The following is a 14,822-nucleotide window of genomic DNA, read 5'->3' as shown; positions in this document are numbered from 1 at the left end:
GAAAATGGGGGTGAAGGCTGGGACAACCTGGGTATCCTCCCCAGCGTTTGGCACATAGTCAGCGCTTAACAATGATTAGGAAGAAATAGCGTCATCGTGATGATGATGAGTCCGGGGCCCGGGCAGGCCGGGGGGGGGGGAGGCGGGGCGCTGCACGGCGGTGCAGTGCAGTGAATGCAGTGTAGTGCAGTGAATGCAGTGCAGTGCGTGGCACGAGGGGGCGGCGGCGGTTTGGGCGGCTGGCAGCGCCCGTTTGCACGAGTGTGGAGTTGGAGTTGCCGGGAGTTTTTGTGCTGGGTTTGGCTTTTTTTCCCCCCCTCCTTCCCTGGCCGCCGGAGCGTTGGCGGGAGGAGCCCGGAGGAGCCCGGAGGAGCCCGCAGCCAGGTGAGCGGGGCCGGGCACGCTTCATTCAATCGATTTATTGAGCGCTTACTGGGTGCCCAGCACTGGAGTAGGCGCTCGGGCTGGGCCGCAGCAGCCCCGCCCGGGGCGCCCGGAGGCTTCAGCTTGGGGGGTCAGCCGGGCGGGAGGGCTTTGCACCACTTGGGGGGCGAGCCGGGGCGGCCCGCCCAACGCGGGGACGGGCCCAGGGGAAGGGACGGTCGACGAAGAATGGTGTCTTGTTTAAGCGCTCACTGTGTGCCGAGCACTGTTCTGAGCGTTGGGGTAGATACGGGGTAATCAGGTTGTCCCACGTGGGGCGCACAGTCTTCCTCCCCATTTTCCAGCTGAGGTAACTGAGGCACGGAGGCGGTAAGTGGCTTGCCCAAGGGCACACAGCAGACCAGTGGCGGGGCCGGGATTAGAACCCACGTCCTCTGACTCCCAAGTCCGTGCCCTTTCCACTAAGCCACGGTGCCTGTGGTTTATTCTCACTCATTCTTTCTCTCTCCCCTTCTCTCTCTTTCTCTTTCTCTCCCCTTCTCTTTCTCTCTCCCCTTCTCTCTCTCTCCTTACCCTTCTCTCTCTACCTTTCCCTTTCTCTCCCCTTCTCTCTCTTTCTCCCCTTCTCTCTCTCTTTCTCCCCTTCTCTCTCTCTTTCTCCCCTTCTCTCTCTCTTTCTCCCCTTCTCTCTCTCCTTCCCCCTTCTCTCTCTCTTTCTCCCCTTCTCTCTCTTTCCCCCTTCTCTCTCTCTCTTTCCCCCTTCTCTCTCTCTCTTTCCCCCTTCTCTCTCTCTCTTTCCCCCTTCTCTCTCTCTTTCCCCCTTCTCTCTCTCTTTCCCCCTTCTCTCTCTTTCCCCCGTCTCTCTCTCTTTCCCCCGTCTCTCTCTCTTTCCCCCGTCTCTCTCTCTTTCCCCCGTCTCTCTCTCTTTCCCCCGTCTCTCTCTTTCCCCCGTCTCTCTCTTTCCCCCGTCTCTCTCTTTCCCCCGTCTCTCTCTTCCCCCTTCTCTCTCTCTTTCTCCCCTTCTCTCTCTCTCTCTCCCCTTCTCTCTCTCTTTCTCCCCTTCTCTCTCTCTCCTTCCCCTTCTCTCTCTCTCCTTCCCCTTCTCTCTCTCCCCCTCCCTTTCTCCCTCTCCCCTTCTCTCTCTCTTTCTCTTTCTCCCCTTCTCTCTCTCTTTCTCTTTCTCCCCTTCTCTCTCTCTCTCCTTCCCCTTCTCTCTCTCTCTCCTTCCCCTTCTCTCTCCCCTTTTCTCTCTCCCTTTCTCCCTCTCCCCTTCTCTCTCTCTTTCTCTTTCTCCCCTTCTCTCTCTCTCCTTCCCCTTCTCTCTCCCCTTCTCTCTCTCCCTCCCCTTCTCTCTCTCCCTCTCCCTTTCTCCCTCTCCCCTTCTCTCTCTCTTTCTCCCCTTCTCTCTCTCTCTCTTTCTCTCCCCTTCTCTCTCTCTCCTCCCCCAACAGTGGGAGGGATGGTTGCTGTCCCCAGCCTTACCCCTGCTAAAATTGGGATCCAAGAAGGACAGGGGAGGTTGGGGGGAGGCCGGAGCGGGACTTGGGTGGGAAAACCCAAAGGGTCCTGGAGAGGGGAAGGCTGGCTGGGTCATGATTGAAGTTTTCCCATTCGGACGTTTGAGCCTCCACGTCTTGCTCTGATCTACCAGGGCCAGAGTCTGCTTGGGAGATTAAATCCCAAAACGGATCCGCAGGCCAGAATCAGGCTTCTCTGGCTGTGGGTTTGTGTGTCAAGCCATTTAAGGGGATCCTCTAGTCCCAAGTGCCATGCTGTAAATGTTCTGGCTTCCGTGGCCACCCTGTAGCACGGGATGAGCCAAAAGAAATCGGGCAGGTCCTGGGGTCTTAGAAGACTGTGACGTTGGGCCACTGTGAGGCAGAGTCCAAGCGCTGTTAGGCTTAGCCATGCCAGTCTTAAACCATGCAAGTAGGAGTGTCTAAATTCTGTCACCGATTGTCAAAATGCGGTATAGTTTTCTGTGTTTGTTTTTAAATTCACACATTATCCTTCCGATAACACCAAGATTCAAGACTGGTAAAAACTTGCACCCGGGAGTTCCCCAGCCAGACCCAAGCCTATCATTAGACCTCCATGCAGACAGGCAGCTGTTGGCTGAATTCAACCAGCATGGATTGGGTTGTTGAACTGTGTGGGTGACAGGAGTTTCTGACCAGTCAGCATTCATCCTGTCGCTCCCCCTGACAAGGTGGGGCAGGGAGAGATCTATTCATGGGAGCAAGGTGAAAGGAGTTTGGTGGTGGGGGGGGGGGGGGGGGGGGCTGCAGCTGGTAGACTGGTAGACCTGGGCTCTCCCTCGTGGTGGTGGGGTGCGTTAGGCAATCCTGCCTCATTCTCCAGACTCCCCTAGGCTGGCCCTTTGGTCACTACCCCATCCAACTTTTCCAGTCCTTTTCCCGGAGGGCTGGGAGAGAGGAAGGTTTCCACTCGTCCTGTGGCGGAGGGGCAGTGGCAGTCATTGCAGTGGGCCCATCCTGAGAGAGCTAGGAAGAGGTAAGGTTTTCAAGGAGGTATTTCGAAGCACCCTTACGCCCTTCCAGCAGGTGGGACCAGGAAGAGATTTCTTCCTCCTTCCTTCCCCTTCCATCCCCACTCAGTGAATTCCTCAGCAGAAGTAGGTAAGGTGGCTTGTCATTCCAGATCTTGTAGTGCTGTTTTAACACTGGTTGTTCCAGTGCAGGTGACCTGTAAAGGCCCTGATTACCAGACTCCTCCCCACGGGAGTAGTCAACTTGTTGGTGGGGGGGAGTCTGATAAAGAAGCTTAATTATAATTGTGGCCTTACTGTATGCCCAGCACTGCACCAAGTGCTGGGGAAGATAGTACAGTACAATCAGACTAGACCAAGTTCTTGTCTCCCCCCCCCCACCCCCCCACTGAACTCACAATATAAAGAAGGGGGTGGAGATCTAGTATTTAATGCCTTGAGGCACAGAGAAGTTAAGTGGCTTGCCCAGGGTGTCACAGCAGGCAAGTAGCAGAACCAGAATTAGAATTCAGAGTTCCTGACTCCCTATCCTGTGCTGTCCCTCTAGACTGTAAGATAGGAAACAGGCCTACCAACTGTTAGACTATACTTTACCAAGTGCTTAGTATAATTCTCTACACACAGTAAACACTCAATAAATGACTGACTGATTCCCACTAGGCTACGATGTTTAGAGCTTTTATCAGCTCAAACCTCAGGAGGAAAGAGTGTACTGCAGGATTAGAGGGCAAGTTTATAAATAATTTAGCATCCCGTCCTCTGCGTCAGTGGCTTACCCAAGTTTTCTGCTTGAAGTAGATGCCCCAGGAGGAACCTTTGAGTGTGGGTCAGCCTAGCATCTCTTCCCCATGATGGTGGACAGCTTGTCCATAATCTCCCTGGACACTCCAGGAACCATTCTGAATGAACCTGATGAAATCACCCAGCTGGGGGCTCATGGTTCCAGATCCCATCCCACCTCCGGGATGGAGGCCCTGCGGTCGGTCACTACCCTGTCCCATTCTTTACTTCCCACTGGGCCCAGAAATTCTGGTGCATCCAGAGGACCTGGACTCACCCAGCCTGGTTGAAGTTCAGATCCCACCGATAGTGTGCAGTGAGCACATACTCAGTGCCGAGCACTGCATTAAGCACTTGGGAGAGTACAATAGCTAGTAGACATGATATCTGCCTTAAAGGAGCTTACAGTGTGTCAGGGAAGAAATACTAAAATAACTTACAGAGAGGGGAAGTAACCAATATGAAGACACATACCTCAGTGCTGGGTGGGAGAGGGAATGGTGCGAGTCCCTTAAGTGAGCACTGACCGGTTTCCCTGGGAGGCCAGAATGGCCCAGGACCTGGGGTGTCCACCTCTCATCCTGGCCTCCTCCTTTACGAGCCGAGTCTCTCCAGCTACTGCAGATTTGTGAGAGTCACATCCCAGTGAGTTTTCCAGTTCCACTGGTGGTTTTGGAATTCATCTGTAGAGGCTCCCAGGTCAGTCAGAGCTTTTGAGCCTCTCACTTGGCATCCGTAATGGGCTCGGAGCTGAGCTTTCTTCTTTCCCGAGAGCCAGGTGTTACATGGGGTCCCCTGGAGAGTTGCATGCAGTCAGTGGGGGGGCGGGAGGAGGCACGAGATGGGGGAAACAAAGGTCCCTAGTCCATCCTCACAACTCAGGACCTTTCAGATGAGACACTATTTCTGTCCAAGCCTCTCATGCTCACCTAGCTGCTTAATGTACACTCACCATTGGCCTGAGGTCGGGGCTGTTGGATGGGCTGGGGATGAAAACTCCCGGTTGGCTGCTGGTTCCAGCAGACAGATGTGGGGGGGGGACATTTATAGCAAAGGGGAGGACTGTGTATAAGAGAGACCCAAGTGGCAGGTAGAAGGGCAAGAACCCCTTTACCTGGATCAGGAAACCCACGTGGTAGACAGCGCTGTGTTTGCTAATAGTTTCCATTTTTCTCAGCGGGAGATAAAGGTTTTTATAGACCTTAAGGAATCATTCAGCTGATGGATTTAAGTCTGAATCTCCTGGTGAATTTGAGGAGAAGAAACCTCACAGAGTTATCTGGGGCCTTTGTGGGAGCTGTGTGGCCTAGTGTGAAGAGCCCAGGACTGGGAGTCAGGAAACTGGGGTTCTTCTAATCCTGGCTCCACCACTTGCCTGCTGGGTGACCTTGGGCAAGTCATTTTATGTCTCTCTGCCGCAGTTAACTCATTTGTAAAATGGGGATTCAGTACCTGCTTTCTCTCCCCCCTAGATTATGAGCCCCATGTAGGACAGGGATTATGTCTGATCAAATTATCTCATACCTACCCCATGCGTAACACACAGGAAGTGCTTAACAATTATAGTTATTAACCTTATGAGTTCATCAGAAAGTCCCAGGTTTCTTCATAAACCACAAATATTCTTGGACATATGCTACACATAAGGTCACAGTGTATCCACCCACTTTGGCTAGATCTTCCTGATTCTGTTCTATGAATGTAAACACAAAGAGCTTGCCAGCTGTGGGGTATGCATAACTAAGGGTAAACAAGGGCTGGGGAGAGTGACTGTAGACAGTATCTAGACTGTAAGCTCGTTGTGGGCAGGGACTGTGTGTGTTTATTATATTGTACTTTCCCAAATGCTTCGTGCAGTGCTTTGCACACAGTAAGTGCTCAATAAATATGGCTGAAAGAATGACTGAAGGAGAGGGTTGTTATTCCCCAAACAGTGGAGAGTGTGATTACTTTCACAAGGCGTCTGCCCCAGCTAAATTGTCTTTGGTTATCAAATGATAAAGCATTCTTTCCCGAGCATTATCTTGTATCTACTCCAGTGCTTAGTGCAGTACTTGGCACAGTAAGTGCTTAATAAACACTGAAATTATTACTATTATTATTGTTATTATTATTAAGCCCCTAGTAAGGTGCTCTGCACACAGTAAGCACTCAGTAGATACCACGGATTGATTTTCTGGGGCACCTAAGATGTCTATGCTGCTTTACCGATGGAGACTCTAGTAAAACTCACTAATTGTTCTTGTCTCCTTAACTCTTTATTCCCACTGTTCAGAGTCCATAAAGATGGCCTTTGACAGTTAACTTTTTACGTACACGCTTGTATATAAACTTTGTTAGGCGATTCCATACTGAGTCGTAACTTGATTATTTTAGCTCTCGTTGCATTTAGTGGGTTAGGTGCCAGAAAGACATTTATACTTTTTATATGTAGGGCACGTCTTTTGAGGTTGTTGGCAGCTTATATAGATTTGGGCACCATTGCTTTAAACTCCCGCTCTATATATATTTTTTCATATCTATATATATGAAGTAAAAGTAGAAACTGTCGCCATGTGGGTCACTGCTGAGGGCTCTGATTGGCTCGGAGATGATGGCTTTCAGGTGGGAGGACTGGGAGGGGCAGAAGCAGGGACTAAGGAGGAGGAAAAAAGAACTATGGTGGGGTGCGGGGCGTGAGAGGAAGAGGGAGCTGGGAAGGAGAGACAAGGGGCTGCTAGGAACTGGGAACCTTCAGCACAGCCTGAGAAGCGCCGAGAGCCAGACCCTGTTGGGCGAGGAGGAGGAGAAGGGAAAAGAGAGGAGGAGAGAGAGAAGAGAAAGTCTAGCTGTGGCCAAAGTTGGCCGGGGCTGCTGCAGGAGCATGGGACAGAGGCAGGTTCTTAGCCCCCACCTTGGGCACCAACCCCCTAAGGCCCAGGTGGGACAGCGATTGTGTCCAACCTGATTATCCTATATCTACTCCAGTGCCCAATACAGTGCTTGGGACGGAGTACTTAGATAACACAATTATTATTCTAGGAACACTGGGCACCTTTTTAACATGTTGTTGAGACGAGTAGATGAGTAGCAGCATGGCATAGCGGATAGAGCATGGTCCTGGGAGTCAGAAAGTCATGGGTTCTAATCCCGGCTCCTCCACTTGTCTGCTGTGTGACCTTGGGCAAGTCACTTCACTTCTCTGGGCCTCAGTTACCTCATCTGTAAAATGAGGATTGAGACTCTGAGCCCTGTGTGGAACCAGGAGTGTGTCCAACCCAGTTTGCTTGAATCCGCCTTAGTGCTTAATACAGTGCCTGGCACATAGTGAGCACTCAACACATACTATAGTTATTGAGAAGTAGTGAGACTTAATAGAGTACTATCTACTATCTGGGAGTCAGAAGGACCTGCGTTCTAATCCCGGCCCTGCCAGTTGTCTTCTGTGTGACCCTGGGCAAGTCCCTTCATTTCTCTGGGCCTCAGTTACCTCATCTGTAAAATGGGGATTAAGACTCTGTGAGCCCCATATGGGATAAGGATTGTGTGCTACCTGATTAGCTTGTATCTACTGCAGCACTTAAAACAGTGCTTGGCACATAGTAAGTGCTTAACAAATACCATAATTAATTATTTAGTAAACCCTCTTAAAATCCATGATCAGGGGCCGTCAGGTGATTGATCTTTCAAGTTCTGTTGAGTGTTGCAATGAGGAATTCATAATCCATCTATTGAGTGAAGCAACTCAAGTGAACTGCAAGTGAAGCAACTTCTAGAAGGTCAATGTTAGTACTACTAATAATGTATTTCAGTGCTTACTGTGCTAAGCGCTGTGGCTGATGCAAGATAATCAGGTCAAACATAGTCTTATCCCATGAGGGGCTCATTTCTGAGCCGCCTCCTCTGAGCTTCAGCCAGCTTGAGCTAAGAGCCTGGGTCCCCCAAACCTCCAAGGGGATGCCCCCAGGTCCTGGGTGGTAGGGAAAAAAAGATTTGCCAACTGTCTACTCCTCACACCATTGGTCTAAAGGAAGCCCGACCAGCCAGAGCGCTTTATCTCACATTTCCGTTTATGCTTCGGAGCGGCCCCAGAAACGATAAGTCCCATTAAAGAGATCAGATGGTAGGAGCTCAAGTGTACAACATGATGTTTTAAGAGATAAAAGAGGGGTCTGTGTTCACTTGCTTCCTGACTGCCATCGGCAACTGAGGAAGGGGAAACGGTTGGGAGTCAGGAGACCTAAATTCTAATCCTAGCTCTGCCATGTGACATCTGTCCAGTCATTTATCTTCTCTGTGTCGGTTTCCTCATCTGTAAAATGGGGATACGGTACTTATTTTCTCTCCTCCTTAGACTGTAAGCCCCATGTGGGTTAGGGGCTGTGCCCAAACTGATTTTATTGTCTCAACCCCGAAGTTTAGCACAGTACGTGGTATGTAGTAAGAGCAAAACAAATGCCACCTACTAGTATTATTTTACGGTTCCAGAAATGAGTTGTTGGTCTAGGGAGAAGCAGTCACTGGACTCTCCAATGGGATGAGGTTCGTCCTTGCTCTTTACACCTAGTGTTGATCGAAGGGGCCACCATATTTCTACCTCCTGAGGGTGTCCAGGTTTTGAAGACTGGAAAGATCGTTGGCCTCTGTGGTTTCCTTTTGTTTTTTTCGTAAATTTTATATTGCATCTAATTTGCATCCCTGTAACAATGAAAGTTTTATAACATCCTCCAAGACTGTAAGCGCATTATGGACAGGGAATGTGTCTGCTAATTGTGTTGTATTGTACTCCCCAAGCACTTAGTACAGTGATCTCTTCCTCATAATAAGAGACCAATAAATGCCACTGATTGATTGATAACTTAATTTGTGTAAAGGGTGTTGCCGTAACAGTATTGTTTGGTCAGGGCTAAGGAAAATATTAAACAGATGCAGTCGAAGATATTACGTGGAGTGTGATTTGTAGTATTTTATTTCTTGGGCCAATATAAACTTAGCCAGAAAAGTTTACATTGTAGGAACATGAGCCTCAATATAGGGATGATAATTTTGCTATGGAATTTTAATGGTGCAATTTGGTTGAGACATTGACCTCTGAGTGGCTAATATTGCAACAGACAAAGTTTTTCAATTAGCAAAGTTGAGAGGATTCATTTGGTAAGAATGACAAAATGGCGCTAGATGGAAAGAACATAGGATTGAGTGTCAGGAGGCCTGGGTTCTAATCCCAGTTTTGCCATTTACTTGCTGTGTGATCTTTGGCAAGTCACTTAACCTCTGTGTTTCCTCATCTGTAAAATGGGGATGAGTTTTGCTCATTAACCTACTCACTGGGTCCCACCATCATTTCTCCCTGCAGAACTCTTGCTCTTCCTTCCCATGTGGCAGACCATTGCTCTCCCCATCTTCAAAGCTCTCCTGAAATTCCATCTCTTCTGATTAATTGCTCCTCTTTCTGTATTTTTCATTCCCTCTCATTGCTTCACCACATTCCAAAAAGTTTCATACTCCCCCCCGAACCATTGTTTCTTTCCATAATGTATTTTAGTGATTATCTAACCCGCTAGATTGTAAGCCCCACTGAGGGTGGAAATCAGGTCTACTAAATCTTTTGTGCACTCCCAAGCACTTAGTTCAGTGGTCTGCCTACAGTTGGCAATTAATAAATGCCATTGATTGTGAACCTCAAGTGGGACAGGAAATGTGTCCTTTCTAACCATTTTTTTAACCACCCCAGTGCTTATCACATCATAAGCACTTTAAGAAATATTATTATTATTGCATTTTAGAGCATTTGCTGGTGAGTGAATGCATTTAATAATAACTGATATTTAAGTGCATACTACGTACAAAGCACTGGTATAGGTGCAGTATATACAGATCAGACACAGTCCCTTTACCACATGGGTTTCACAGTCTAGAAGGTAGAACAGGTATTGAATCCCATTTTACAAATGAGAAAACTGAGATCCAGAGACGTTACATGATTTGACCAAGGTCACACAGCAGGCAAATGTTAGAACCAGGATTAGAACTCTTCATCATCTGACTCGTAGGTCCGTGCTGTTCCACTAGACCACATGAGCTTTTTTCCCACCACAGATACTATAACTGACCGGGTACATGAGTCAGTTGTGTTTTATTGGGAGCTTACTCTGTGCAGAGCACCTTACTGAGTGCTTGGGTGAGTACAGTAGAACAAAGTAAGCACATTCCCTGCCCTCAAGGAGCTTAAAGTCAGGAGTCCTTCAGAAACCCTGTCTCTTCTAGGAAGTTTTCACTGCTGGCTCTTCTTTTCTCCAGAACACATCTATATGTGTGCTCTGTTTATTTCCTTTGATCATTCTAATTATGTGTATTTTTATGTTTGACTCTCATGTGAGCTTGGTGTGGGCTGGAAATGTAGCCGTTCGTTATTCTGTACTTCCAAAGCACCTGATACATTACACTGTACCAAAGGGGTGCTAATCCGTACTACTATTAATACTACCCTCCACACTACCCCCTCAACCCTTGGGTACTTACAGCCATATACAGCTCTTTCCCCTAGCATTTGTTCCCCTTGTCCTTATTCCATTCCCCTTTTCCTCCTAAATGTAAATTGTTTTGTGTCTGGCCCAGTTTTATTGTGAGTTCTTTGAGGGTAGGGCTTGCATCTCATATCTCTGTTGTTCTCTCCCTGCACACAGTAGGCACTTAAGCTATTCATTCAGTTGTGTTTATTGAGCACTTACTGTGTGCAGAGCACTGCACTAAGCACTTGGGAAGTACAAGTCGGCAACATATAGAGACGGTCCCTACCGAACAACGGGCTCACAGTCTAGAAGGGGGAGTCAGACAACAAAAACGAAACGTGTAGACAAGTGTCAAAATCATCAGAACAAATAGAATTAAAGCTATACAACTGTTGGATTTAGGGGTGGCATGTAGACCACCATAGGCAGCAGGTGTCTGTTGGGCAGGGATCTCAAGAAGCCCTCCTTGGCCTCATGGTAACTAGTGGTCTCAAAGTTGGCTGCAGCCTTGCAACCCCCAGGGCACAACTGTGCTTCCCTTCTCTCTTTCTCTCTCCACCTTTTAGTGTAAGGAATTGTATGTGAAGAGTTGTGTTGGTCCCTGGGTTAGTAGATGGATCTTCGGCACTTTCTTTTGGGTAAAGAATAGCAGAAAATATTTGAAAACATTTTCAAGATATCACAAGGTAGTAAGTCCATTTTTTCATTTTCGAAGTCCTGAGGGTGACACACGGTGTCTAGTAAGATTACTCTCCTACAGGACCTAGTCTTGGACATTTCAATGCAGAAACAGAAGGTTGATGAGCGCGAAGCCAGTGCCGGTTATGCTTTGAAAGGGTTTGAAGTTTAATGTTGAGCTAATGGACACAAACCAACAAAAGACAATTTGGAGGGAAGGCAGTTTACTGTCCTCACCAGCCTTTTACTTCTCCTAAGATGAGATGGAGAATCAGGATGTCAGCTGGAAATTAGTGTTCCACTCCCCAGTTGGCAATTGTCATCATCTTATCCATGTTCTAACTTTCCAGAGCTTGACTTCCATGGAGCTTCCTTTAACTCTGTCAGGTCCCTGTAGGGTAGAGGGGAAAGGATTCACCCTGTTTTGCAGGTGAGCTGAGGCAAACCCTGGGATCTGTGGCCACTTTGGAATGGATTCAGTAGCTTCTGCCCCTCTGCTGATGCTTCTGTTGGGATGTTAAAGGTTACAAGGGGTGACTTTGGGAAGACTGCAGCAATATAGTGACTTTTAAAATTTAGTTAAACCTTTAAATAATGCATTCCTCTCTTTTCCTATATCCCCTAAATACTAAAAGCTGGCTCCAGCAAGTTCTGGGGAATTTAATATAAAGTACAGGAGGTAAAAAACAACAACTCCGTAGATAGGGTTCCAATATACCCCCACCCCCATGTTTGGTCCCTTTGGTTTGTTCTAAAGAGGATTCAGTATTTCCCGTGCTGCACCCTTTCTGCAAACCTCACTGCGACTTTTATCTTAATAGTAAATCTAAGCCAAGCAACTCTAGAATTGCTTAGCTGCTGTCCTCTTTGTACTCCAGCTGGGGCTGTGAGGAGGGGAAAGGAGGAGAGGGAAAGAACTGAATTGATTGGGCTTTTCTTCCAAAGTGAAGGTTGCTATACATTTTCAAACAAGTTGGAGGTCCTGGGCGGTTTTCAGGAGAGGCGTGGGCGACTCTAAATTTCCGGCTGGTGACGGGGATGGTTCCGGGAGGATCTCCAGTGCTGAACTTTGCTTCGGCGGGGGGTGGAGGGGTGTGAGTGTGCTAGTTTGGGGCTGCCTCTGGACTTAGCCTGCAGGCTGGGGGGGGGGGAAAGAAGGAGGAGGGAGGCAGGAGATGAGGTGGATAGGAGCAAGCCAAAAAGTGCATCTCTAGCGCTCCTGGGTCCCAGGCTCATCTTAAACTGTGGAGAGAAGGGGCGCTGTGAACCTCTGCCTGGGGAGAGTGGATGCTCTGCAGCAATAAAAATAATAATGGAATTAAATGCTGTCTCAATTGTATTGAATGCTTAGTATGCACAGAGGACCATACTAAGCATTTAGGAGAGTACAGTATAAAAGAATTAGCCAAATTAGCGAACATGTTCCCTGCTCACAGTGAGCTTAGTCGTGTGTGCCGAACACTTTGCTAAGCACGGGATAGACACAAGATCATCAGATTGGACAGAATGCCCACCCCACAAGAAACTCACAGTCTAATAGGGAGGGAGAACTGGTATTGTATTCCCATTTTCCAGTTGAGGGATTTGCCCCTGGTCACACAGGAGGCTGGGGCAAATCTGGGAAAGAACCCAGCTAGCTGGTCAGTCATTGGAGAGCATGATGTAGTGGTGGCAGAGCAGGCAGAAAGGAAAACCTGCTGCTTCTTGGTGGGGGTGAGTGACAATGAGGACTTGGGCTTCGCTCCATGCAGAAGTTTGGAGTGATTGTGGTTGTGGAGGCTCCCCTGGTTAGAACACCAATTTGAGGGCTGTGGCCAATAAGAAAGCAACAGGTTGTGGAATTCCCCAATTTTTTAGCATTTGCTTGGTATCCTGACTCCCAGGCCTGATAGCCAAACTGGGTTCTAGCACGCTGATGAAAGGCAGGGCGAGTCAACATGGAGAAGATGCCCTTCTTTCCTAACAGGTTGTCATTCAGCATTTGTGGAGCATCTTGCCTTGGCTGTAAGAGAGCTGGCAGCCCTCGCTTAGGCTGAGAATGCTGGTGCCAGGATGCCAGTCTTTGCTCCTGTGGCTTCTGTTTTCATACGTTTCCCTCTTCATGTGGGTGATTTCCGCACATTGGGTCTGAACACGGCAGCGGGAAAGCTAAGCTACTTGTTCACCTGCCAAAAGAGCCCCACTCCTTCCAAGCGTGGTCTTGTCGCCGTTTCTGTTTTGAACTTCCACTCAAGTCAGCACAGGATGTGCAACTTGACAGATGGGGTGAGGGCTCCCCCACCTCCGAGATTTCTGGGTGACTAGCTCCCAGGAGTGGAACTGGGCTTCATATTGGGAGCCAGAAGCATTTCCCCTGTTGAAAGTGGGCTGTTGTCAATTGTCTTTTTGCCTTCCAGAATAGAGGTGTCTCTAGTTCCTTCCCAAATAAAGCTTTTCACATTATTTAGCACTCTGAAACTGTCACTGAATGCCACGCCTCAGAAAACAGAACTCATCTTCCCACCCCGACCTTGCCCTTCCCAAGACTTTCCTATCACTGTAGTTACCACCTTCCTCCTGGTCTCACAAGGTGGCATTATCCTCTGGGCAGCTCCCTCTTTCAACTCAAATATTCAATCTATCATGAAATCCTGTCAGTTTTCCTTCACAGTATCTCTAGAATCCACCCTTTCCATCCAAACAGCTACCATGCTGGTCCAAGCACTTATCCTTGCTCATCTTGACTGCTGCATCAGCCTCCTTGCTGGCTTTCTTACCTCCTGTCTCTTCCCACTCCAGTCCATATATCCACACTCCTCAAAAACCTCCAGTGGTTGCCCATCCACCTCTGCATCAAGCACCTTTCCATCGACAGCAGCAGAAGTTGACTTGTAAATAATGATATACACTAGTAAATCAGTTATTTGTTACACATAAAATCTCCATTCTTGCCATCAGAGAAGAAACACACTATAAAAATAAGGTTTATTGGCAGTGGCAATAAAATTTATTTATGAGCAACTAATTTTGAAGTATAGACCCAGTGGTTTATCCTTGGTGTGAACAAAAAACAATGTCAGGAACCATTGCCCGCTTAATCAGTGGTATTTATTGAGCACTGACTGACTATGCAGAGCACTGGACTAAGTTCCCTTCTATCCCAACCCCTTTCTAGGCACTGTTTAAAATGACAGAGACACATTTTCTGAATAATTTTGGCAGGTCAGATCTGACTGCAGTAGCTCTGCTCCCTGGTGGAAGCAGGGGCTGTTTTGGGGTTTTTTTATGGTATTTGTTAAGCACTTATTATGGTGCTAGGATAGATACAAGCTAATCAGGTTGGAACAGTCCATGTCCTACTTAGGGCTCACAGTCTTAATCCCCATTTTACAGATGAGGCAACTGAGGCACAGAGAAGTAAATTACCTCACCCAAGATCCCGTACCAGACAAATGGTAGAGCTGGGATTAGAACCGAGGCCTTTTGACTGGTTGCGCTCTGTTCCCTGCCAGAAGTACAGGTTGTCTTCTGTTCCCTGCATGAAGCAGCTCAGCAAACTTTCCCTTTGTGGGGCTGTTGGGGTGAAAATGAGTGGGCTCCTGTGCAAACTCTCTGGACCTATTTGTTCTGCATTAATCATCATCTGCACTGATTAGAGGTGATGTGGAGTTTTCCAAGGGAGACACAGGATTAAATCCATTCAATGAACATATTCCCTGCAAGGATGCTGGGAAATTTGAAATCTGGTCCAGATGTTCTCTCAAAGCAGGCAATTTCTGCCCTGCTTTCAGGGTCCTTCCCAGCTTCCTTTCATTAATAACAGTAACTTAATAGCAATAATAGTAGGGTATGTGTTTACTATGTGCCAAACCCTGGGGTCAAAACAAGATAATTCATTCAATCATATTTATTGAGCGCTTACTGTTGGACATAGTCCCTGTCCCACGTGGAGCTTATGGTCTAAGAGGGAGGAAAACAGACAGTTACTCCCCATTTTGCAG

General features: G+C 48.0%; 1 protein-coding gene across 3 annotated transcripts in view; it reads left to right on the top strand.

Moving 5' to 3' along the window:
* Window positions 1–255: 255 nt before the first annotated feature.
* The window catches only part of STXBP6 (syntaxin binding protein 6), a 108,621-nt gene continuing 94,054 nt past the window's right edge, over window positions 256–14,822 (top strand). For all 3 annotated transcript variants that reach the window (XM_038756245.1, XM_038756246.1, XM_038756247.1), the window contains exon 1: window positions 256–384. The gene's annotated coding sequence lies outside the window, so the exon portion shown is untranslated. The remainder of the gene's footprint in view (window positions 385–14,822) is intronic.

The sequence above is a fragment of the Tachyglossus aculeatus genome, chromosome 14, assembly GCF_015852505.1.
Source record: "Tachyglossus aculeatus isolate mTacAcu1 chromosome 14, mTacAcu1.pri, whole genome shotgun sequence".
Classification (NCBI taxonomy): domain Eukaryota; kingdom Metazoa; phylum Chordata; class Mammalia; order Monotremata; family Tachyglossidae; genus Tachyglossus; species Tachyglossus aculeatus.
This window is presented reverse-complemented; position numbering and strand designations above follow the sequence as displayed.